Source organism: Chionomys nivalis, chromosome 7 (genome assembly GCF_950005125.1).
Source record: "Chionomys nivalis chromosome 7, mChiNiv1.1, whole genome shotgun sequence".
Taxonomy (NCBI): Eukaryota; Metazoa; Chordata; class Mammalia; order Rodentia; family Cricetidae; genus Chionomys; species Chionomys nivalis.
Window position 1 is genome coordinate 33,465,966 of NC_080092.1, and position 26,378 is coordinate 33,492,343.

Here is a 26,378-nt window from a genome sequence, read left to right on the forward strand (position 1 = left end):
ATACTGTAAAATATACCTACCTCTCATAAATGTGTACATATACACATACGTGCACACATACATTTGCCCCCACACACATACATATGCACTTGCACACGTGAATACACACTTATGTTCTTGTCTATACTCACGCACACATTCACACACACACACACACACACAAACCCTGATTAGCTAAAATCTTAGTGACTGCACAACTAAACCTTCTGTTTCTGTGGCTGCCAAGTGTATATCTGCGACTTGAACATCCGTGCAATGTCCTTTCTTAGGCTTTGATACAAGGTAGACATGATGTGGTGACTTTATTCCCCAGGGATGTCAGGCTTGTTATGAATGCAGGGAGACCCACGTGCTGTCCAGGCTGAAGTGGACGAACCCATCTGGCAGAGCTCACTCACATCAGGGGCACTGGCTTGACCAGTTTCCTGTTGCTGTCGTACAGAAGCAGCCTACAGAGGGGAGGTGCACATTGGCTCCCAGCTCCAGGGACAGACACCGCAGCAGAAGATTGTGCCCTAGGAAGTCAGAGGCAAGGAAACCGAGTCATGACCTAACACCAACGCTTCCATTTGGGACATTTGACTTCAGAAACTATGTATCTATTTCCTTCCATAAATCCTCACCTGTACAACTCACTAGACTTGGAACACCCCTATCCAGTCAGAAGGGTGTGAAAGGACACCATGGCCTCCAGGGGCAGAGACGGCTGTGTGCCTCGGTGCTGGGTAGAAACAGAGAGGAGATGGTAAGAGCCAGGCTCCCTGGCTGTCGTTAGCTGTGACCCACTGGCATGAAGCCCCCGTGCCAGTGGCTAAAACAAAATACCTGAACAAATATAACTTGAAAGAGAAAGGGTCTCTTGAGGCTCATGGTTTGAGGTTCACTGTGGCAGACAAAAGGGTGTATCTCAGCCTTCGGGAGGTGGAGGCAGGAGATTTAGCAGTTCATATAAGGCCAGCCTGGGCTTCATGAGACTCTGTCTCCAAAAGTATACATTGAGCTTAAAAACCTCTTAGGTTTTGTTTGTTTTGTTGTTGTTGTTGTTGTTGTTGTTGTTGTTGTTGTATAGTATCTAGCTTCAGGTATTTCATGATTGGGAAAAAATAGAAAAATGTTTTATATACCTGCCTAACCAGTCTCCTCCTCTGAACAGATTTTTATAAATTTTTATTGAAACAATATATAATACTTTCAGAAGGCACAATTATTTCGTAGTAGAGGGAGTTTCTGAGCACCCTGGTTGTTCTAGAACATTCTTACAGAGGTACATGGATCTGAACAACTGTCAGCTGGCCAGCGAGCAGACCCCTCTGTGCCCCTGTAAGCACCCACTCTGTGCCTCAGTTTCCCCATCTGCAAACGCTGGCTTTGGAGGCCGTTGCAGAATCAGCTCAGGGAGGAGGTGAAGCCACGTGGGTCCTGCAGGGTGCTCAGCAGGAAGGTGACTGCCATGAGCGGCCTTCTTCCCCGATCTGAGGTCACTCAGTCCAGAAAAGGGTGTCTTACAGAGCTGAACATGTGGTCTCCATAATGGCACAGGCTCCAGGGAGCAGGCAAAGCCATCCTTTGAAAGTCGTGGCCTCCTTTACGACCCCGGAGAACATCCCCGGGATTTCCTGAGGCTTCGTTTCATGTCAAGACTGAAGAGCTGACACCTCATGAAAAATGGTTTATGAGGAAACGGCCAGGTGGAGTTCATGGTAGGGCTAGGCTTCCATGATGGATCCAGGCCCTGGCTAACTCTGTGCGCACAGCCACCGCTTGGTGCCATGAGTCTGGTAGGATCCAGGCATTGTTTAACTCTGTGTACACAGACACCGCTCGGTGCCATGAGTCTGGTAGGATCCAGGCACTGTTTAACTCTGTGTGCACAGACACCGCTCGGTGCCATGAGTCTGGTAGGATCCAGGCACTGGTTAACTCTGTGTGCACAGACACCACTCAGTGCCATGAGTCTGGTAGATGCTGCTATCATTGTTAAGAACAGTACTGCTCGCTGACTAGGGTGGTGGTTCAGACGGTAGAGTTTACCAGGTAAGATGAGGCCCTGAGTTCAGATCCCCAGCACCCACATAAGAAGTTGGGTGTAGTAGCAGGGATGGGACAGCCCATGCCCTGTCAGACTAGCCAAACCCCTCAACTATGGATCAGTAAGAGACTTTATTTCAAACATAGAGAGTGATCATGAAAGATGCCCGATGTCAACCTTTAGCCTTCACATGTGTGTGTGAGAGAGAGCGCACACACACACACACACACACACACACTACAAAAAACAGTAGCTCTTTCTTTTAAAAAACATGAATAAAATAAACAACTCTTCCCAGCCCCACCTTGAGGCCTTCTCACTGGCCAGCCTTGTTTACAGTCACCCTTCTAGAAAGCTGAGGGGTTTATGCCTGGAAGTAAAAAGAACTGTCTGTGGCCAGCTGCAGGATGAGGTGCTACTGGCATATGCATGGACACAGTCTGAGGAGGTCTCTGCTCCTGTCTCGTGGGATGGCCATGTTTGCTGACAGGGTACCAGGTCATTATTTGCCTCTCTAGTTCACGTTCTGTTTGAATGTTTCCTGAATTGTATGTTTTATTCTTCATTTTCTGATGCTCGTGTTTCCTCCTCCTTTCTCCTTCTCCTTCTCCTCCTCCTCCTCTTTTTCTTCTTCTTCTTCATTTTTTCTTTTCTGTTTCTCTTAAGGTTCACTTTTTCTGTGTCAAGCATGAGACCATGGGAAGGGACCTCACAAAATAGTATGCTATCATTTAGGTCTGACCTATTCCCCCAAAGGCCTGTACATTAAGGGCTTGGCACTGCTGTGCCATGGTGAGATGAGTTCAGGCAGAGGGACCACCTCAGCTAAGGTGCTACGGCCAGAGTTTGCTCAGTGCAACTGTAGTTGGCAAGGCAGGCAAGAGAAAAGCCAGGAAACAAGCAGAGAGGGTGAGGCAGAGCCACGGCGAGCTGTGGAGGAGGTGGTCTTTTACTCTGAGCAAGACCAGAGTCTCTGCGAGGTTTGAGAGCCAGGCTCTGCCCTGGATTCCTATGGTCAGCAGGCTTCTATGCCAAAGACAGTGAGTGGGCACTGTTGGCCAGTGATGGCTGGGCAATGAAGAAGAGGTGACGACTCTGGAGAGGTGAGACAGCAGGTTCCAGGTGAATATGGAAGATGGAGTCAGCAGGATCCACCAGAAGATCAGCTAAGATGGGGTCAAGAGTAACCCCAGACTCACTGTGGTCAAGCAAGAGCCTTGAAGGTCATACCTGCTGGTCAGACGACCAATGTTGATGTTGATTTTATGCTTTTACTCTGTGCCGAGAAGCTGCACTGTTTTGTTTTGAGACAGGATTTTACGCTTTAGCCCTGCCTGGTCTAGAACTTGCTAGGGAGATCAGGCTGGCCTTGAACTTGTGGCAGTTTTCCTGTCTCTGCCTCCAGGGTTCTGGGACTGCAAGTGGGCTCTACCACACTGGTTTAGACAATGCTCAGGGCTTCATGCATGCTAGGCAAGCATGGGCCTGCTAAACCCTGTTCCCAGACCTGACAATGGAGGAGTTTTTAAAAAGCTTTTAATGTTTTATTTGTTATTCTTGTGCATGTCTGTGATGGGGCCGGGGTCATGTGTATGCCGAGATGCACACGTAGAGGTCAGAGAACAACTTTTGTGAGTCAGTTTTCTCCTTACACCCCATGGATGCTGGGAATCTGAGTTAGGCTATCCGGCTTGGGAAAGCAACCTAGTATTTTGCAAGCAGATTGAGTTATCATTCACACACCCTCAACTCCTCTGTTGGAGATGGACAATCCTCGTCCAGAGCTTACAATATAATCACAGATACCATACCCTTTCCATAATCAACTTAAGAACATTGTTACCTCTAGAATCCTGGACCTCTTCCCTCCATCCCTCTCCACCTCTTGACATCCACACCTCTCCACTTTCTGTCTCTATAGATCAGATCTTTCTCTCTGGGCATGCTGCACAAGCGACGCATAGCATATGTGTCACATGACAGCAGTCTTAGCACACCGTCTCTGAGGATCCCCGTAACAGCACGTGTCAGCGCTCTGTTCCTTTTTATGGGTGAATAGTATTCCACTGTGGGGCTGGCCCGTGTTCTGTGGTCGATTTGGTTCACAGGCATTTGGATAGCGTCTGCCTTCTGACTACGCTAATGCAAGTGTGAGCATTCATGCCCTGGTCTTTCCCTTTGATGTGTTTTGTTTCTTTTCAGTTATTAGATTATGAGTGACTGGTTATCTGGGTTAATTGGTTATTTGAGTCCTGATTGGTCTGGGAGTGGAATTTCTGAGTCACAAAGACTTGGTTTTTAGTTGTTTTCTGAAGTGACACATTGTTTCACATTCCCAGCACAGCACGGGAGGGTGTGGGAGGGCTCCTCCAATTTCTCTACTCAGGGCTAGCGCTGGCTAGGCAACTTCTGAGGCGATGGTCTTAGCTACTGTGCACTCCCCGTAAACAGTGGCTTTATTGGGCTGTGCAGGGAATGGTGGCAGGGAAGAGAGTACATACATTCACTGCAGACAAACTTTTCCCAGTAGCTCTGCCCCAGGTGGAAGGATGAGTAGACAGAGCTAACCACCTGTTCTCGGGTCTCTTCAGACCTTGAGGCCAAGCTCCCCCTTGCCACTTCAGTATGTCCCTTTCAGGAATGGAGCTCTGCCCTTACACCCCACGTGGGACTCCCGTGGACAAGGCTCTGATATGCTAGCCCTGTCTGGTCTCCTTCACCCTATTCCTTCATTTCCTCTTGGCCATCAGTTTCTGTTTAATAAGCCAGGGCCAAAACTCCAGCAGCACCAGGAGCAACTTAAGCTCTTTGCCTGAAAGTTGTAATAAGGAACAGAGCTCTGCGGGATAAGTTATGGGGTCCATGCCTGGCTGAGGAGCAGGGCCCTCAGCAGAGGCCAGCGCCTCCCTCCAGAAATGCTCTCCTGCAGTACTCCCCAGTGGTGCTTCCCAGCTTTTCTCTCCAGCCGTGCTCCCCCATTCCTCCCTCCATTAATGCTCCTCTCCAGCAGTACTCCCCAAAGCCTCCCTTGGCTTAACCCCCCGCTGCCGTTTCTCTAAGAGGATCCAGAAGCTCTGATGTGTGTAAAGTCAACTGCTTTTTTTAAAAATATATATTTTTTAACCTCTCAGGAACTCACCCATGTGTCTCACAAACCCACTGCCGGCCAGACCAAAGACATCCGCGGGTCCACAGCTAACACGCCGCAGCATCAGCTCTGAGAGTGGTCGTGATCCCCATTCCCTGCTTGGCCACTTTGGTCTTTTTATTTTTTCCTAAACTCCTCCTTCGCTGGTGTGCCAGATTGCAGAGCTGTAACAAGCTACACAGGAAGGGTTCCGTTCTCACTGGTGACAGCCATGAAATTCATGCTCGGTAATATATCCTCAGACTCTCGGTTCCTGGGGTCAGGGTCTGTGCTGAGAAGACAGGGAGGCCCAACCAGGTGAAGAAAGCAGACAAAATCTCCACGTTATTAAGAAAATCCCCATCTGGGAACCACGGAATTGGGGCATCCTGTATTGGTGACTCTTCTTGTTGCTGTTCCAACAAAATAGCTTAGAAGTGAGCAGGGACAGTTTACTGTCACTCTTAGTTTAAGAAGAGATGTTATCCATGATGGAGGAGGGTGCCACCAACTGGGGACCGAGTGTTCAAACACGCGAACCCTTAGGGGATGCACTATATTCAACCCTAATAGTGGCTATGAGGAGGCTACGGCTCCCATCTCTAAACAGCCAGGCTTTAAACATGGGCTAGGACTGAACCCCTAGAAGCCCACCTGACCCACACTTTGCAATTTGGAAAGCAGCTTCCAGCTGACCCCTCCAACAGATGAGCCCTCTGCTCTGTTGTTCCCCTAAGAGAAAGATTTTTTATTTTAAACATAATTTTTTATTGACTCTTTGGAAATTTCACATCATGCACCCCAACCCCGCTCACCTCCCAGTCCCTCCACATCTGCCCCTCACCCCTGCAGCATGCCCCCCAAATTAATTAAAAACAAAACAATGGAAAAATCCATCTCCATCTTTCCAACCCCTCTTCATTCACGCTACTGGCGTCAGGATCTGGGGTGCCCCCCATACACCACAGTTTGTCCCTCTGTCCAATCAGCCCCACCCGCAAAATGTTCATTGCAATGAATCCGGTAAAAGGCCTCAGGCACACCATCATCACTGGGGCCTCATGGAAACTCCTCTCAGATAGCCTGCTGTTGCCGCAAGTCATGGAGATTCTGCTGTTATCAACCAGTCCCCTCCTGCGCTCCAGCATGTCAGAGATGGGGCAGCTGCTAGGGTGAGCTGGTCAGCCTAGGCCATCAGGACCACACCCTCAAGTGAAGGGCAGAACCAGCTGTCCAAAGGTTTTTCAAGTGACACACCTTGGTATGAGCCCATCATTGCCCCTCCCAGCCTGTTGCAGCGGCTGCCAGCACCTGTCTTGGTTGGTGTGGTATGTTCCCTGGAGACACACTGGTACAGCCATTCGGAATACAACATGTGCATGGTCTGCTGGCATGTATGTAAGTGCCGCGGGCCCTCTCTGCTCAGGACTGTTTCAAGGTGCCCCCTTCTGTTTGGTCACATGGTAACGTGTGACAACATTGGCCTCCACTGCTCCTGTGGGACACGGTTCTTCACACTTGCGTACAGCAAGCCCTTTGCTGGTTGAGCTATCTCCCCAGCCCGTTTGTTTATTTTTAATTGGCAAATGTAAATAGGGTATATTATGCTGGTTTGGTAGAGGTGCACACTATGAACTAGCTAAACCAGGCTCAATAGCATATCCACTACCTTGCTTGCAGATTGCAGCTCTAAGGCCATACATTACTATCAAGTCACATTGAGTTTACTCCCCCTAACTGAAATTGTGTGCCCCTAGACTAGCTGCTCCCCACCCTCCCTGCTCCCTGGCCTCTGACATCTGGTTCCACTCTCTGGTTCAAACTGAGTTTCACTTTGGAAGATCCCACCAGCCAGTGAGCTCACGCAGCGGTGAAGGGGTGGTGAAGACAAGGTTCGCCAGCCAGCCACACTTGCCAAAACAAACAGTGAACTTCATGCTCTGTGAGAGACCCTGTCGCCAAAAATAAGGTGGACAGTGATTGGGGAAGACAGAGATTAATGTCAACCTCTGGTCTCCGAATATACCTGCATAAGAAAGGACACCAGTACACAGAGAGAAACAGAGACAGGGACAGAAAGACAGAGTCTCTCCTCCGGTTCAGGTCTTAGAACTCCTCCTTCTTGCCTTACTGAAGCCCTGTGGGCTTCATTTCTCACTATGTCTTTCAAGAACTGGAAGTTCTAGACACGGTGGGTCTGTCTAGAATTACTTGCTTCCCTGTCTTCTTTCAAAGTGTCTATGCAGCAAGTCCATACCTGTCCTCTTAAGATGCCTACACTGTCACCCTTCAAGCCCGTGCTCCAGGAAAGTCTTCTGTTATTCCCCAACTTGCGGAGGCTATAGCCCCATGTTGTGAATTTCTGTGTAGCCCGAGGCATCTCCCTTAGGGAGGTTATCCCCTGGGCATGGCCCACCACCTAGGCTGTCAAGTGAGCTGTGTCAGAGTAGCAGCTGGGTCTCATCCGTCTCCGCCATCCCGAGTGCCTGCCTCTGGTGATGGGCATTCCCCTGGGAAGCCTGTACCAGCTGGTTTGCTCTGTACCCCTTTGTGAGCCGCACAGCTGCCTCAGCATGGGGCCTGATGTGCTGGGAAGAAGTGTGGAGTGACAAGCTGCTCAGAAATAGACAAGGAGGACCCCTCAGCTGTGAGCAGCCTTGGGTTGTCCCCAACTCCCTAACACATCAGGGCTCACACGTTCCACAGGAGAGCGTGTTATCCACCTGGAGGTCTCCTGCATTCCACTCTGAGGTGGGGACAGATGTCCTAGCACCCCAAGGGAACACTCTCGCCATAAGTAATGGGCTCAAAGCTCTGCTGAATTCTAAGTATGTTCTGCCTCACGGGTGTGGGGAGGGGGCTTCTGCCGCTCACTTGCGTTTACTGATAAACTAGCCAGGCCGCTCCAGTGCCTCAGAGGCGAAATAGGGGGCACGGAGAAGGATGACCTCCCCAAGGCTGCTGGTCTCGTGCACCTTGGAACTCTTGTCAGTTTAATTACCAGCAACATGCTTCGGCACAGCAGCCCACATCTGGATAGCATCAGTGGACTTAGAGCCGATACTGCCAGTTGTTTCCAAGCTGCCCCAGCCCGTGCTGATTTATATCCCATCGATAGCCTCCAAAGGATTCGGCCGCAGGGAACCCTGAGACCTGATCACAACTGACTTGTGTCTGATAGCGACTGGGCTGCCTAACAGTCACACCACAACCATTCCAAGAAGGGTCGCAAATGCAGACTGTGCAGAATTCAATGTAAACAAACACTCTCCATGTGCCCACATCCTTCCAGGCCTGTATCCCAGATGCCTGAGACACAGAGGTGGGAGAAAGCACAGTCCAGCTGCTGTGGCCACGCAGGCTGGCAAACCAGTCACCATCACCCGTGGGTCACAGGGCTGTGGAGGAAGGCAAGGCCTTACTCCCTGGGTGCAGGAGGGAGTCAAAACAGACTCCGTGGAGGAGGGGAAGTTTGCATACTGGAGAGACTTTGACTGGCATTGAAGCAGGGAAAGAGGAGGGTACTTGGTGTGGTGGTTGCTCTGTGGGGTCTAAAGCAGGTGCTAGGTTGGTTCAGAAGGAGCTGAGAAGGTGGAGGTGAGTTCATTAAAGCTACAAGACTTATTCTGGCTACAGTGAGGGTTTAGCAGGGAGGAGGTATGTCCTGCAGTCACTCTCTCAGAGACAGGGTGACAAATGTCTAGAAAGGTAGGAGTGACCCAGAGGTGCAGGCTCAGAGGAGGCCAGAGATGAAGATATATTTAGGAGCTGGCGAGGCAGGTGGGAGGCAGGTTGGAGAGAGGGGCAGCTGAGGGGTGGGAGGGTAGACCTCAGTGATCCTGTGCAGCTCAAGGAGCAGAAAGGGTAAAGGTGAATCTTTGGACCTAATGTCCAAAGACGGAGGAAGAGTATGTCACAGGCACAGAGCGCATCTTGGGCATAAGCAAGGATTCCATTCTGCATACAACAGTGGAGCCAAGCTGGTCATGGCCTCTCCAGGCAGCAGAGTCTAAGATTGACCACCTGTACTGTTCAAGTCATTGAGATCCCTTGGCAGGGAGAAGATGAGGGGCTCCAACCTAATATATGTGAGCACAGGGGAAGGAGAAGCCAGAAGGACACCAAGGCAAAGCCTTGACCTGCCTGAGGTCACACTGAGAAACTGCAGAGCCTGCAGAAGTCACACCATACTCTGGACGCCACTGCCGAGGGCACCCCAACCACATGCATCAAAGCACAGTCTCGCTCTCCCACACTGTCTTCCTGGACAGGATTTCCTGTGAGTGCCTGGGCCTGGGTCACAGTTATTTATCTAATGTTCTTGGATGGAATCCCAAGAAAACAAGTTTGCTTATTTAGGGGGAAAAAACACACATACAAAGCAACACTGTAAAGCCCACCCCAAAGAGCAGCCATAAAGAGACGGTCCCTGCCACCACCGTTTGTTTCTTCACTGGTTTATCTGTTGGAGCATCTCTTAATTGACCTGACAGGATGGTCCCCATTGCTTAATGAGTCCCAGTTGTATTAACAAGGATTGTGAAGACACGCAGGGACTGGGCAGGCCCTGGGTGGCTCGCTCTGAAGCCCAGCACTGGTGTCAGCTTCCCCAGAGGTGAGAGCTCCCTGTAGGGTTTCTTCGCAGAGGCTGTACACATGAAGATTATTGCCCGTCAGGTTCCTGGGTCCCACCCCAAACCTCAAGACTCAGAGCCTCTGGAACAGGGACGGAGCAGATGGTATCCAGGCCTCAGCCCACCCTTCTACAGCTCTCACTCAGGGTCTTTGACATCAGAGATGGGAGTGGTGGGAAGAAAGGGCCTAGGAGGAATAGCTATGACCCCTGGTCACAAGTAAAGGATCTTCTGCCTTTGAGAAGACAAGACTGTAACCTGTCTGCCCAGGTGGGCCCCACCTGTGGCCTGCTGACGTCAACTTACCTTCCTGGGCACCTGGAGCTGCTATCCCAGGCACCAAAAGATCCATGGCCTGGATATTAGGAAAACAGATGCCTGGGTATTAGAAAAACAGGAGAGCGGGGGATGGGTTGGGGGATAGGCGGGCCCAGGGCCACATGGGGAGCATTCTCAGAAGGGAAGGGTGAGAGAAACAGATCAGGGAGTGGCCCCAAAGAAAGCAGGCCTGAGAGCATCAAAGAATGTACAGAAGAGTTCCTTAGTTTGTAAGAATCTTTGTGAGCCAGCGAGGTGCAGCTCAGTGGGAGCCAACCCTGACAACCTGTGTGTGATCTCCAAGACCCACATGTTAGAAGGGGAGAACTGACTCCCTCAAGCTGTCCACTGACCTCCACACATGTCATGGCATGTGCATATACACGTATACAAAAAATTAATGTGATTTTTAAATAAGATTTAACTCCGACAAGGAGAACGGAAGTGTAGCCAGAACTGAAGGCAGAGCAGAGAGCAGAGAATGACTTGGGTCTAGGTTACTGGATCTTCTTCTACAGGGAGACCTCACAGAGTGTGTATGTGTAGATCGTTCTGAGAGTCTCCCTCACCAGGCAGGCGCTAGAAGCATTTGGAGAATCCCACGTGTGGACTTGGAGTCCTGGGCTCACATGAGCTGCTCAGAAGAACTCGCTACCATCATCCGAGTCATGACTGCATGTTTGAGCATGAACACGAGATCATGGATGCCACGCCCTTAACGGCTTATCAGGCGGTGTGGCATAAGGTGCAGCTTTGATCTGATTGTAGCCAGTGCTGGGCTGGCAGTCCCAAGTCCATCCGGGTGCTGGGATTTGCTTTCCTCCAAACTTCTGGAAATGGCATCTCCTTCTCTATTTCCTTACCCTCTTGCTTACAGCTCCACAAATAACCACCACTACCCCCACCCTGTATTTTAACAGTTCAGAGATCCCCTGTGGTCACGGGTTCTTGTCTGAGGCATCACTGAGACTGGAAGCATGAGAGCCAGGCCAAAGCTGTGCTGGAGTTACTGGCCACCAGCTGTAGTGGGTGGGAGGAGTTTAAGATCAGTAAATCTACGAGGGTGTGAGGAGAAAGGGGTTCTCTGAGGGAAGATTGGGGTACCAGCGGCAAAACAAGAGAATGGCTACATGACAGTTAACCTGCACCCTGAGGCGAGGTTAGTGAACCTCAACCTGGATTCTGTCTTAGCTCTGATGGGAGCTCTGAGTTCCAGCAGCCCACTAAGATGTACAGGTGGTCCAAGATTGAGCGAAATGGTCCCTAACTGCTACCACCAAGTGGGGGGGGGCATACTATCAGGCTGGGAGCTGGTACCCCGCAAGTATAAAAGACTGTACTTCTCCTGTTTGTCCTTTAAGTTGCACCTGGCCCCACCATCAAGCTGCAATCCAACCCTACAGCCGTCCACCTCCACAGATGGACCCCCTCCATCTTTGGGCTTTGATGGATATAGGGATGGTATCTCCATTGAATGGCCTCCTGGCAGAGACGGGACGAGCCACCTTGAAGATTGGCTGCCTAGTAGAAAGAGTCCATTCCTCATGTGCCCCCTCAGTTTCCCTGCCACCTCATGCAGGGATACCAGCCAGGAGAGGCAATTCCTGCTACTCTACTAAGGGTCCTGTATCTACAGGAGGTCGATGAGAACCCTCTGTGTAAATATCCACACTCCTTATCTCCCACCAGGTATTTACCGGTCGGCGCCTATGGCCCCCTGTGTTATTCCAGCTTGTGTTTTGCAGAGAGAATTCCAGAGTGAGGTGGTAGGAGGAAGTGGGAATGCCAGGCTGCAGAGTGGCTGCTTACCCATCTGACGGAGTTACCCTCCTCTCCTCTACGGGAGACAGCCATTGCTCACGAGTGAACCCGTGCATGTGAAAGCCCTCATTTCTGAGGTGACACTGCTTCCCATAGGGTTCAAGGGTCCAGCACAGAGTGGACGGTGCCTGGACTGGGGTTGGGAGTAATCAGGGTGGCAGATGGGAAAAGGGAAAGTGTCAGTAGGAGATGCAGGCAGATGTGAGTCCTGAAGGCTAACGGCAGGGGGCTGAGGTCAGAAATAAGGGGCAGAGGCGAAAGAAGAACTCTGGAGGAGAGAGGAGGAGCCCATGGAGGAGCACAAACTCCAGAGTATCACTCTGGGTGTCCTTGAAGCTCCATGTACCCACATTAATGCCAGGGGACTTTACCAGAGTCAGGACACAAGAACATTGGCTCCATATCAAAAGATATTGACCTCATTTGAAAGTCCTTCAAATCCTTTCAGTCCTTCCAGTTGGTTCAAGAGATCATCTCAGTTTGGCTTTGTGGGTCTTTAATGCCTTTTTAAGACCCACTAATCTCCGCTTTACAAAGAGAATCGGTCTTAGGCAGAGGCTTGCAGGCAGGGGTTTTGGCCGGACCAGCACTATGTGGCTTAGTTTTCATCACGTGTAGCTCTAACAGTCTGTCTCATGGCACGCTACACTGGTTCTCTTTTTGGTTATTGGAAACGTACGTTTCATTTTCAAATGTCTTTGTTCCTGTTGCAGTAAGAAAACTTAAAGATCAAAGTTTGGTGTTTTGTTTTGTTTGTTTTGTTAATGGTATACATGGGGCTGGAATATAGCTCAGCAAAGGGACTTGCCATCAAGTCTGACAACCTGGGTTGAAAATTCCTGAATCTTTGACAGTACAAGCCTCAGAGCTTTTCTCCAAGCTAAGTCGCAAGCATATGACATACCGTATCTCATCACCTTCACTTAGGTGGCCAGCTTCTAGCTCAGGAACCTGGCACAACTGTAGCTCTTTGGGATCCCCGGTCCCTTAAAGCATATGACAACCAAAACAAAAACACATGGACTCGCCTGCCCCAGCAGGACAGAAATGATCTCTGAACATTCCACGTCCCCACAGAGTTAGTACATTTCTGATAGGCCACCGCTTCGCTCCTTCACTGTCCAAGTGCAAAGGTCAGCTGTGCACCGCACACTGTCATTCCAGCCAGCAATGGACTAGGCTTACCACGGTGGTAGTGAGATAGGAAAGGAACCGAAAAGTTCCTATGTGCAGCTCTTCCCGGGTGTTTGGGTCACCCCTTAAGAGCTGCCACCACTTTAAACTAGCCTGTCCCCTCTGGGAAAAGATTTTACAACCTGAAAAAAGCTTTACATTCCTTGAAAACCACTTCCAAGTTTCTCTCCCTACCCCACCTGCCATGAAATTCCATGACTGCTTTTTTGCCTAACCAAGAACCCCTTTTCTTGGTCTAAGAAAGAACCTGGGCCATTTGTGGCAGGAGGGTCTGTCTGTCTGTCTGTTTGTAAAAGACCTGGCTCGCATGTTAGAGGTCTGGCATTCTAGGACAGTCAAGCAGTTTGTGAAAACCACAGAAAAGCACTGGGGAATTGGAACAGTCCCCAAAGACCCGCGATGGCCACATGTCTCACACAAGGCTCTGGCTCTGGGAACAGCCTTTTTTCCTCCGCAGGTTTACCCTCAGGCCTCATGTTCCTGGAGACCTCCCCCTACATCCTCCCTCTTTGCCCATTCTCTGTGTGTTCCCCAGCACTCTCCTTTGGTCCCTCCAGGAAGAAGTTCGACTATCAGGAAAGATTACAGCCCTGCCCCTCTTCTCCCTAAACATTTGGCTCTCTGACTTTGCCTCTCTTCTCTTTACTTTCAAACAAGAGTCACTCAGTCCCTCCCGACTTGGGCTGTGTGCACAGCTGAGTGTCTGGGAGATGCTCTGTCTTTCTGGACCTTCAGAACCAGTGTGCATTCAGGAAGAAGCAGAGTTTTAACTCACCAGCCCGTCTCTTTCTCAGTCTTGAGCACATTTTTATCAAACCAAACGAGGAAAACTGGTGGTGCAGAAAAGCCTACAGTCTGAAAGGAGCCATGCCAGACCCTTTTCTGTCTCAGTTCCTCTCAGCACCAACCAGAATGCAAATGACACTGAGGCCCAGGAAGATTCTACCGCTTGCCAAAAAGTCTGGCCTGGGAAGCCCAAACCCTTTCTACTCTGCAGAGTGCCACCTCTCTGTGACTTCAGTCTTCTTCAGTCAATTTCTCTTCTGCCTAGGACTAGCGACCTTTTAATAAACAGGCTTGAGGCTGAGGAGTTGGCTCAGCAATCAAAGTGCTTGCCACATACATGAGGACCATGGAAATGCTAAGAGAGTCTGGCTGCCTGCCCATAATTCCAGCCATGGAAGACGGAGACGGGATTCCCCGAGCAAGATAACTAGCGGGACTATTGGTAGACTCTGAGTTTGATTGAGAGACCCAGCATCAACTTCAGGCATCCACATGCGTGTGAACATGTGTGCCCACATATATGTACACATTCACATACAGTACACACACATTAAAAATAGAAAAAGGAAAAAAATAGACTGAGAGACATCAAAAAAGTAACCAGTTTGAACTGTGGTCAAGAAAAGATAATATAGTCACAGATCGGTTTTTCTCCCTTTGATACTTGTTTTTAGGGGAGATACAGTATTTCATTTAGCCCAGGTTGGTCCCAAACTTGATCATAGGGGTAGCCTTGAACTTCTGTTCCCTGCCTTCACCTCCTGAGTTCTAGGATTAGAAGCATGTAACACCACACCTGGTTTATGCAGTGTCAGGTATCGAACCTAGGACTTCTGTGTTTGGCAAGACTCAGCCCACTGAGCTCCAGCTCCATTCTCACCCTTCAGACCACTCCACACCATGTGTCTGTCTTAGTTAGGCCTTCTATTCTGAAGAGACACTGTGACCATGGCAACTCTTTTTTTTTTTTTTTTTTTTTTTTTTGGTTTTTCGAGACAGGGTTTCTCTGTAGCTTTGGTGCCCGTCCCGGAACTAGCTCTTGTAGACCAGGCTGGCCTCGAACTCCCAGAGATCCGCCTGCCTCTGCCTCCCAAGTGCTGGGATTAAAGGCGTGCGCCACCACCGCCCGGCCCATGGCAACTCTTATAAAGAAAAACATTTAATGGGGTGACTTGCTTACAGTTCAGAGGTTTAGTTCGTTATCATCATGGTGGGTGTTAAGCCCAAATCCGTGAAGTCCCCGCAAAAGCCAACAAAGAGACCAAGTCCCACATGTAAAAGCAAAGAGCCTTTATTTTAATCAAGTTTGCAAACTCTGTCTCTCCGCACGTCCAACGTATTGGAATAAATAGAGAGTCCCGAACTCAGAGTTAGGTTTTTATAGTAGTAAAGGTAGGAGTAAGGCTTTCTGAGATTTAGGACCCTTGATTGGCTGACATTGGTCTAGGGGTGTCCTGGTGAGTGTGTACTGGAGGGTGATTCTATCTACAGCAGTTGGGATACTAGGTGTTTCCTTTGGATGGTCTTGGGTGGTGCTCAGGTAATCTCAGTTTGTGGTTCTTTCTGCAACCAGGCATTGCCTCAGGGTAAACTACTGAGACTCAGGCCTCTTATTAAATTTATTGATGGCCAAGTTCTACTCTAGCAGGTGATAATGGTTGGAAGTAAAGAACTTCCTTTGGGTGACCTGCCCATACTTAGCTTATCATGGCTATCCACCACAGTGGTATGTGCACACAGATGTGGTGCTGGAGCTAAAAGTCCTACATCTTGATCAGCAGGCAACAGGAAGTAGTCTGTCTCACTGAGCATGGCTTGAGCATATTTGAGACGTCAAAGCCCGCCTCCACAGTAACACACTTCCTCCAACAAGGCCACACCTCCCATTAGTGCCACTCCTTTGGGGGTCATTTCCTTTCAAGCTACCACACCATGAGAACTTTTAAAAAGAAAGAGGTTCATGATCCCCTGCCTCAACCTCCTGGGTGCTGTGATTATAAATGTACCATATCACACCTGGCCAGATGTGGTTATAGCTACATATCTATGTAGATAGATAGATAGATAGATAGATAGATAGATAGATAGATAGATAGATAGATAGATATCATGCTACATGGAGCTATTTATGGCTGTTTATATTTATATACACAAATACATTAAATTAGATGTGAACTATCATGATTTTATATACACATACATATACTTTCTATTTTCTTGCTTCTGTGTGAGTGTATGTATGTATGTGTTTGTATACATGTATGTGAATGTGCCACAGTGCACATCTGGAAGTCAGAGGTCAACTTTGTGGAGTCCCTCCATCTTTTTCCGTGGGTCCCAGGGATTGAACTTGGGTCATAAGGCTTGCACAGCAAGCCCTGTAACTGCTGCGTAAGTGCTGAGCCATCTCAACAGCCTACATAGAGATACTTTAAGCTTCTAAGAAGCAAAACTTTAAAACTGAGCTTTTCAGCTGACAGGTGAACTCCATTCCATTTGAGGCAAATGTTTTGAAGCTGAAAGGATTGTCCATCATCCCAGAACCCAAGGCTAGCCCCTAAAGATTGTTGCATGATTCACACCAAACTCCAGATATGTTTCCCTTTACAGAACTCACAAAAGAGCTTCTCTGGGGACAGGCAAGACCTCAAAGGCTCACAGTTCTGTGTGGAGTGTCCCCCACAAGACCTTGTATGTCTTCAGGCATATAAGTGACCTCACTCCATTGTAAATACTGGAAGGATGAGGCTGGCAGCTGGCAGGCCCCTGCCCAGCTGGACAGCTCCTGAGGAGGCAGCCACTTCTGCCTCTGTACCTAGAAGTGCCTGGCTTTTTATGAGAGAACAGAAAGGCATTCAGCCCAGGGCTGGGCCAGGAGACCTTTGAGGAAGGAAGGTCACTGGTCAGGGAATGGGTCACCCAGGATTTCACAGAGCAAGTCATTGGGCAGAAGGGCCCAAGGTCACTTCCTGTTGGGAAGCTGAGGGCCACCAGGGAGGAGCCCTGTGCTTAAGGCGGTTAAGGGTGGTCCCAAGGGGGATAAGAAAATAGGCTGTGTAATTCAGTTGAAGGGGAATTCAATCTTAGCTAATTCTGTTGTTAGGTCTCTGCAAACTTCAGGCAATGCTTTTATCTAACTCAAGAAAGGAAAACCTCACCTAATTTTGGTTGCTTGTTGTTGTTGTTGTTGCTTTTGTTGTTATTGTTGTCGTTTTGTCTGCTAAAATTTCAGTTGAGCGCTAACACACCAGGTTCTGTTTTCACAGACGGTATTTTGAGTTATCTGGAAAGATGGACCCAGGAATCTTGTGTTGAAGCATCTGAGTGGGTGGGTCTGCAGGCCTGTACTGAGGACCTGTGGTGGTGGGGGGGTCCCATGGCTTAAAGTCCAGGCTTCCCCTCTTGCTTCACGGCCCACTTGGCAGGACCCTCTGCGGCACAAACTCCTGAGTGACAAGGTACTCGGGATGCACTGAACTCAGTCTGCAGTACTTCTGTCTCCCCTGGAGAGCGAGAAATCCTCTCAAACTGTTTTAAGTGAATATTTTATCTGATTTTGGACTTGTACTGTCAGCTGTCAGCTCACCATGCCACTGAGATACTAAATAGGTGTTCTGGTCATCATGTGAGCTTGGTACAGGCTCTCAACCCTTCTGTGACTCAAGCAGTCGCTGCAGGCAGCACAGCACAGCCTAGGGTTCTGAGCTGGAGGAAACAGGCCTGAGACCAGCATCCTCCAGCTGCAGCATGAGCGCAATCATGCCATTCCTTTGCCTGAGCCTCAACTTCCCCTGCTATAAAATTTAAGTACTCTATGAAATATAATGAGACACTTTGCTAGGTAATGATTTCCATATTATGAGAAGATGAAATAAAATAGGTTTAAAAGACATTATGAAAATGCTGAATTTAACTCTGTTAGAAGGGGAGCCTCATGAATGGGGCCAGGTCACTTTCCTCTTGCTAGCAAAGGGTCCTCTGCTTGACAACAGAGTAATGCTGAGTGGATGGATAAATGGCTGGATGGTTGGAAGGATGGATGGATGGATGGATGGATGGATGGATGGATGGATGGTTGAATAGATAGATAATGCAAAGGATGGGTAGATAGACAGGTGGGTGAATGGATGGGCGAATGAGTAGGAGGGTTGGGTGGATAAATGGTTGTGCAGATGGGTAGATGAATAGGAGAGAAGAGATGTAACATGAGGGCCTGTTTGTTGGGGTTTCTGTCCTGCCTAGTTCCCACAGTCATTAGGTCCCAAAGGAAATCACACAGAGGTCTACTTAAGTTATAAACTGATTGGCCCATTAGCTCAGGCTTCATATTAGCCCTATAACTTATATTAGCCCATTATTCTTATCTATCTTAGCCACATGGCTCATGTCTTGGTACCTTTTTCAGCAGGGCAGGTCACATCCTGCTTCTTCGATGTCTGGGGAGGACTGGGGAAAGAGCTTTTTTCTTCCCAGAATATTTCTGTTCTCATTGCCCTACCTCTACTTCCTGTCTGGTTGTCCCTCCTATACTTCCTGCCTAGCTACTAGCCAATCAGCGTTTATTTAAAACATAATTGACAGAATACAGAATTGTCCCGCACCAAAGAGAGGGGTAAATTGTAGATGGATATGTGGGAAAAAGGAATGGATGGATGGATGGATGATTGATGGATGGGAGGGCTACAAAGATGAATGAGTGGGTGGATTGATAGGAAGGCAGGAGAAGGAGGACCAGGGACATGGATAAGTGGGAAGGAGGAAAGAATAGGTGGGTGGGTGGGAGTGTTGGGACTAGATAATGAGTAGATGGATTTATGTTCATTCATGGGAAGACTTTGAATTAGATGGCCATGACGCCAGCCCTCTCTGCCTGAGATTCCTGACCTCCTTACTGCTTTCCTAGAAGACCTTCATCACATAGATTCTCTGATACCCCCTTGGGCAGTGGAGCTCCAGCAACCCTGGACTGCACGGGTATCCAGAAGGCCTGCTGTGACTGTATCTAAACAAACTGTATCTCACAAGGAAACAGACGCCTCACGCCTGGCTCATAAGAGCTGGGATGTGCCGGCTGCCATCACTCCCCTCCAGAACGTTGTAGAGCAGTAGTTGAGAGTGATGGTGGAGAGGGTCTCCCTCAGCAGGTGCTCTGCAGCTCCACTCTCCGAGGACCCTCTTTAAACTGGAGGCCACGTTAGTGGAGATGGCATCTGGATGCTGAGTATGGAATCTCATGGCATGTATGGGCCATTGCATGGTACTGGTGTGGGATAGGACAGTCGTTTCACCTTTTGGGACATTTCTTACCTGGCCTCTGTCGTATCCTCAGGAGAAACCCTGCACCTGATGATGACACTCTATGCCATGCCTAGGACAACAAGAAAAACCCCACTTGCCTTGAACATGTAGAAAAAGTCTGTTTTGCTAGTGCCAGTTCAAAGGACACACATTTTCTTGTGGCTGTTATCCTGGAGGCTAGTCTTCTGTCCCTGGGACTTTCACAGGTTTTGGAGAGTAAGTTGCCAGGGCCTCCTTGACTGCCCATGCTCTCAGGAGGACTCAGTTCCCCTGAGGGGTCACCAGCTCCAAGGGACAAAAACCATTGTCCCTTTATGTGCCTCAACTTAGCCATGGCTTTCTGTCCACAGCGCCTCTGCAGTTCTGTCCCATCGCCGTCATTGCTGCACTTTCTGGTTGCAAGAGCTTGGAGATCTCCTGGTGCCATTATTGTGCAGAATCCTGGGAGCAGATGCCAGGGCTCCGGGAGCTTGCCCTGCATACATAGGAGCCCAGAGGAGATGGATAGTGTCCTATCTGGAATGTCCACATGCTATGGCCCCCTACCCCAGCAATTCATTCCTGTAATCCTAGGGCTGGTTCTTGCCCTAGGACCTCTGTAAGACTACAGACCCCTAGATATGAAGATAAGTATGACCCAGGGCCTCCCATAAACAGATAAGTATAATAGGAAAGGAAGCCTCAATGCCTTGGAGAGCCAAGTGATATCCAAAGGGGGCTGTGGGCTCTCCAAGGGGCTATGAGAGGAAATAATGGCTACATTGGCTTCTTCCCAGAGCCGGTGCTCATAAGAGATGTCACAGGTCTGGCACCTAACAGGAGAATCAGGATATTGCTGCCACTCCAAGGACCCCACTGTCTTATTCCTCTCCTGCCCTAGCTGGCAGGCTTTAAACAAACCCAAGAGAAGGAATGGGGAAATCTGAAAAGCTGAGTTATTTGTGCTGCTGGTGGTGGTGTTTTGCTTTTGTGAATTATATTAGTTACTTTTCTCATTGCTGTGGCCAAATACCTGACACGAAGCAACATAAAGGAAGAAGGGCTTGTCTCGGCTCACAGTTCACAGGGATACAGTCCACAAGGGTGGGAAGGCATGACACAGGAGTGTGAGGTGTCTGGTCACGTCATGTCAGGAGAGAGAGCAGACAGAAAGAGGCTTTATACCTCTAGTCCTGCCTCAGTTTCCACCTCCGAAGGCTCCTCCTCCTCCTCCTGAAGGTTCCATGATCTTCCTAAAGAGCACCACCAGCTGAAAGTCAAGTGTTCAGACATACGAGTCTGTAGGGGGAAATTCCCATTCAAACCGCAGCATATGGGCTCCTTGTGGCTGAGACATCTCTACTCTTCCATGGGTAACTTTGCTATATTTCATTGTAGCCTCTCACTGTTGTGGATAGGCTCAAATGCTTTTGCATTTCTGCAGAAAATGTCTGCCTTATTCTGACCAACCCATTCAATGACATTTCAAGATGTCTGAGTGATAACTGTCCTGCTAGAATTGGACTTCCTGTGTCCCAGGCCTGCTGAGTAGTGGGCTAATTCCCTTGCGAGTACAGCTATTCATAGCTCAGCCACAAGGAAGCAGACTAGCAAAGACATTGTTCCACAGATCTCACAGAGTGTACTCCTACAACCTAGACAGTGTGCCTGTTGTCACACGCCTGGGCTACATGGAATAGCCTATCACCTCCCAGCCTCCGAGCCCGAGTTGTGTGCAGCAGTACTGAGTTCTAAGGTATCCTTGCATCATTTCTGGTACTGTGAGAAAACAATCTGCCAACGGCTACTTAAGGGAGGCAGGGTTTACTTTAGTTCACAACTTCAAGTTCGAGTCAGTCACTGTAAGTAATAGTGGCAAGAGCTTGACAGAGCCGGTCCCATCACATCCTCAGTCAAGAGCAGAGGGTAATGAACGCATGTGCATGCAGACTTGCTTGCTTATACTCAGCTCTCTTCTTCTGTTCTTCTACAGTTCAGGACGCCCTGCCTAAGGAATGGTGTTGCCCATCATGGGCTGGTCTTGCCCTGTCAATCAACTTAAGATAATCCCCCTACAGATGCTCACAAACCAACCCAATGTAGAGAGTCCTTGTGGTCACTTGAATGCCATTGGTCCCCATAAGTTCATAATTTCACACTAATAGGAGGTGAAGCCTTGTCGAAGTAGGTATGGCCTTGGTGGAGGAAGTGTGTCATTGTAGTAGCAAGCTTTGAGGTCTCCTACACTCAAGCTACACCTAGTTCAGTTCACTTCCTGGTGCCTGCAGATCAAGACATAGGACGCTCAGCTCCTTCTCCATCACCACATCTGCCTGCACACTGCCATGTCCCACCGTGATGATAATGAACTAAACCTCTGAAACTGTAAGCCACCCAATTAAAATGTTTTCCTTTATAAGAGTTGCTGCAGTCATAGTGTCTCTTCACAGCAATAGAAACCCTAAGTAAAGCAGTCCTCATTGAGACCCAGATGATTCTAATTTGTGCCAAGACAACAATGAAAACTGTCATGATAGGCGGTTGGAATAATAGTGTTTGTGTGACCAGGCTTGTCTAAACACAGGAAAGCTATCGTGAAAACACTGGAGATAAGAATAACTGATCTCAGTGATGATCTGTGGAACTAAGGTGGTGTGCACAATTCACTGTTGATCCAGCATTTGCCATTGTCCAACTTATGGCTCACGATTTGGTCCTCAGAGACAAGGAAGAGCATCTCCCAAGAGTTTTCATTGCTGGTGCTTTTGTAAGTAAAGCTCAGCGTTTGGTCCACACCTTTCAGGAAGATTCTCTTTCCTCTCCGAGGCGCATGCCTGTTCATCCCTTGCTTCATTTTCCTTTGTCATCATTCTCTGCTTTTTTATTATAGAAACGTTTTAAGGAACTTTTGTATGAGTCAGAAATATTTTCTCAGTTTTCTGCTTTTCACCACTTGTGGAACTTTTGTTATGGTAATTTTGGTGGTTGTGGTGGGTTTGTTGGTTAGGTTGTTTGTTTAAATCATTCCAAGATTTAAAAAAAAAAAAGTAAGAGTACTCAACTTTATCAGTCTTTCATATTATAGCTTCTGGGGTTTGTGTCCTTTCTAAAAGGGCCTTCTCAAGTCAGGGATCATAAAGGAAATTTACAGCTCCTTTGAGAACTTTTACGGCTTCGTTTTCCCTCATTCTTTTCAGAGACTGTGTGGGGTTTCATGGCAGGAGTCTGTTGTAATTTACTTCACCAATCTGCCATGATCAGCCATTTGGGTCATTTCCAGTCTTTTTCCATTAGCTGTGATGCTGCAGTGAACCCCTCGTCCATCATTCTTTCATGCACATATGGAAGTCTGTCTGAGGATGAACTCCTAAGAGTGGAACCACTGCATCAAAGGCCATGTGCATTTTAAACTTCTGTGTGTGCGTGTGCGCACGTGTGTGTGTGTGCATGAGCTTGTGAGTGCGCACATGTGAGGACCGGAGGAGGACATCGAGTGTCCCGCTCTATTCTCTGCTTTGCTCCTTGACACAGGCTCTCTTGCTGAACCTGGTGCTAGCCCGGCAGCCAGCAAGCCCCAGCCATCCTCCTGTCCCCTCCTCCGCAGCACAGCAAGTGCACATACAGCCATGCCCAGCTGTTTATGTGAGTGATGGGAGCTGAACTCAGGTCCTCCTAGTTAAACAGCCAGTGTACTTACCTACTGAGCCGTGTCTTCACCATCTTTTCTCTTTTGAAACAGCGTCTTATGTAACCCAGGTCAGCCTCAAACTCACGATGTAGCCGAGGATGACCTTGAATTCCTGGTCTTCCTGCTTCTACCTCCTAGGTGCTGGTATTACTGATGTGTGCCACCATGTGCATGGTCAATGGTAGAGTGGTCAGAAAATTCTTTCCAAAGATGTTGTCCTGTGCTGTCTGGGTCAGGGTTCCAAGGCCAGTGTGACCATGGCTTTGATGACACAATTTCAAATGGGAAACTTTTTATTTTCTTCTTGAAATATTTGATTGGAGGGTGTCCAATTTCATAGGTAAAGGCACCTGCCACCAAGACTGATGGTCTGAATTTGATCCCCAGGACCCACATGATAGAAGAACAGGATCCATTCCTCTGACCACCACACACACGTCATCCACACTCACACAAGTAAGTGAAATAAATATAAGAAGCATTTGATGTGCAAACAAACAGGCAGACATATGTGGCCTAATCCTACACGAGTGTTGGGAAAGGAGACACCCTTTCAGCAGGCACCCCCAACCAGTGTGCATCTCCTGCTCCTCCCTAGGCAACACCCAGGCCGCCCTGCTCAGGGCAGTGTTTGTAAACTAGAATGTATCTTTTGAAAACTGTCTTGAGGCTTCAAAAGTCAATCCTCTTCCTTTCTTGCTGGATGTACCGTCCTGCTCTGGCTAGATACAGCTACTGTGTAACAAAGCTGGGTGTGGTGGTGCGTGGCTGCAGTCCCAGAACTCTGCATAGCAAACCCGTGCCTCAAAAGAACAGGACGCTGGGGGAAAGGGCTTCCGATGGTCTATGCTCAGGTTCTCCATATACTTGGTATTCTGTCTTGTTTTGTTATAGGAATGGAGATTGTACCTGGGGTCTCATACGTACTAATCAAGTGCCCTCCTCCTTAGTTATGGCTCCAGCCCCCCACCACCCCTCTTTTAATGTGTGTCCACCGGAATACATATGTGGAAGCCAGAGGCCAATATTGAGTGTCTTTCTCTGTCACTCTCTCTTTTATTTTTATGAGACAGAATATCTCACGGAACCTGAAACTCACCAACTGTCTAGACCAGCAGTTCTCAACTTTTGGTCACAAGCCCGTTGGGTAATCAAATGACCCTTTCACGGGGGGTCACCTAAGACCATCAGAAAACACAGATGTTTACATTATGATTCATAACTGTAGCAAAATTATAGTTATAAAGTAGCAATGAAAATAATGTTATGGTCGGGGTCACCACAACGTGAGGAACTGTATTAAGGGTTGCAGCATTAAGAAGGTTGAGAATCATCGGTCTAGACTGTCTGACCAGTAAGCTTCAAGGATCATCCTGTCTCCACCACCCCACCCCCTACCCCAACACGGGCTTACAGATGCTTCCATCCATGCCCAGCTTTCCCACGGATGCTCATGACCATAACCCCAGCACTTGGGAGGCTGAGGTGGGAGAAAATCACAGCTGCAAGTTCCAGGCTAGCCTGGGCTACATAGTAAGTCTCTCTTCCTCAAACACCAAAAAAGAGGAAGAGAAGGAAAATGCAGCTCCTGGAGATTGCCCTCTGACCTCTGCATGCATGTGCACACTGGCACATGCACATAAACATACACACACACAGCTTTTGTAACGCCAGAAAGTATCATTCCCCTGCCTCATCTCAGCATGGACTGCTTAGGTGGCACCGTAGGCACCATCCCTCAGTCAACCCTTTCTTGGTTCACACAAGCCACCTCCTGTGCAAGGCATACTAGCTTCCTTGAGGGCTGAGAACATCCCCCAACTCCTGCATGTTCCCTGCAGGCTTGAGAGGGACAGAGGGGCTCAAGGTGCTGGGGGAGATGTTAACCCCAGAGGGCCAGCAGTCCCCTAGCGAGGGTGTGCACAGAAACCTGAGACCCAGGTGGAGGCTGGGAAAGTTATGACCTGTCATCCCAGCCCTCTGAAGGGGGAGGCATCCTTGGCTACAGATGACATTCAAGGCCAGCCTGGGCTATGTGAGACAATCAGGTGCTAATTTGGTTCCTTGCCCTGGTGGGGCTTGTGTGCCAACACAAGGAGGCAGGGAAAAAATCAAGTAGCATGCCAGTCATGTGGGGTTCGGAGAGTGACTCAGAAGAGAAGAAAGTAGAGGCTCAGCCTAGATGGGAACAACTGGCAGGGCCCGGCCATCTCCTGCAGCTAGATCAACTGTGACGTTAGGCATGGAGCATCGGCACCCGTGTCACTGCCAGGTCATCCACACTGGAGTGATTGTCCCCAGCACCCACCCACTGCGCCTAGCAGGCTCCCTCCCCGTGTCTTTCAGTAATGTGGCCCCAGCCCCTGTTATTTCTCAGGTCCCAAGTCCTTGTCGGTTTTTACCTTGGGGAAAAACAAAAATGCTGGTGTGGAAATCTCGTCATAGAAACCAGATGAGACTTTGGTGGAAATGTTTTTCTCTGCATCAATCACCAGAGCCCTCGCTGTGCTGAGGATTTCATGAGGCCTCAGGCACTCACTCCCACAAGCCCCCCACCCGCCCTAAGAGCCGACCTGGCCAGTCTGGGAAAACAATGCTGCCTTCTGTGGCATTGGCAAAGCCCTTTCTCGATGTGTGCGTCCACTCCTGAGTGAATTCTAACGAGGCTGGGAATCATCCAGGTGGTACAGACAGGGAGGGACACAGCCCCTTAGCCCTCTGTGCTCCTCTCAGGCCAGGAACTGCGTGGTTGGGGTCTCAGGCGGGTGTGAAGGGCTGTAGAAAATGCTAAATGGACTGCACTCAGCAGGTAGCCAGGCCAGGATCTCCTGGAAGTCTCCCCTCACACCGTGCTTAGGAAGGCAGTCTCTTAGACACCATGGGGGCTGGTCCTGGGAAGGGCCCACACACCATCCCTCCTTCTCTTCCTAAAGCCCTCAGTCAGGGAACTCTACTCAGAAGCAAAGTTGTGAAGGGCCAGAAAACTCTTGGCCAGAATTACCTGACTGTTACCCATGTGTCCACTCAGCAAATGTGTCTGTGCCTCTCTGGCTCAACCCCGCTGGGATGCTGAAACCTCACGCCTCACAGAATAGTGAGGGAGACATGGAGAAAACCCAGGACCCATGGTCAGAATACAGCCTGTCTTGACCTGTGTTGAGGGTGATAAACAGGCATGGGACAGGGCCACTCTGGGATGGCTTCCTGCCTACACTCTCCCATCCTTAGGAAGCCAGAAGGGAAAATAGCCATTAGCACCACATTTGTTTAGAGCAAGATAAGGTGAACCAGAGAATGGCACCCCAGGTCATAGCAGATGTGGCAGGAACCAGGATGTCCTTTGGCCCTGTGGGTGACAATGCTGGGGGGGGAGGGGCTGCCCAGGCCCTTAACAGCAGGAGATAAGCCTGAGTCAGGCTCAGAGGGAAGTGTGTGTGAATTCAGGAGGGAGCCCCTCCCCAAGACTGATACTTCTGAAGACTGCATGAATTTGAGACTAGGGAA

The 26,378-nt window shown here is 49.1% G+C and overlaps 1 protein-coding gene across 1 annotated transcript in view; it reads left to right on the forward strand.

The window, feature by feature from the left end:
- The window catches only part of Col23a1 (collagen type XXIII alpha 1 chain), a 289,084-nt gene that overhangs the window by 172,005 nt on the left and 90,701 nt on the right, over window positions 1-26,378 (forward strand). The gene's annotated exons all lie outside the window — the stretch shown is intronic.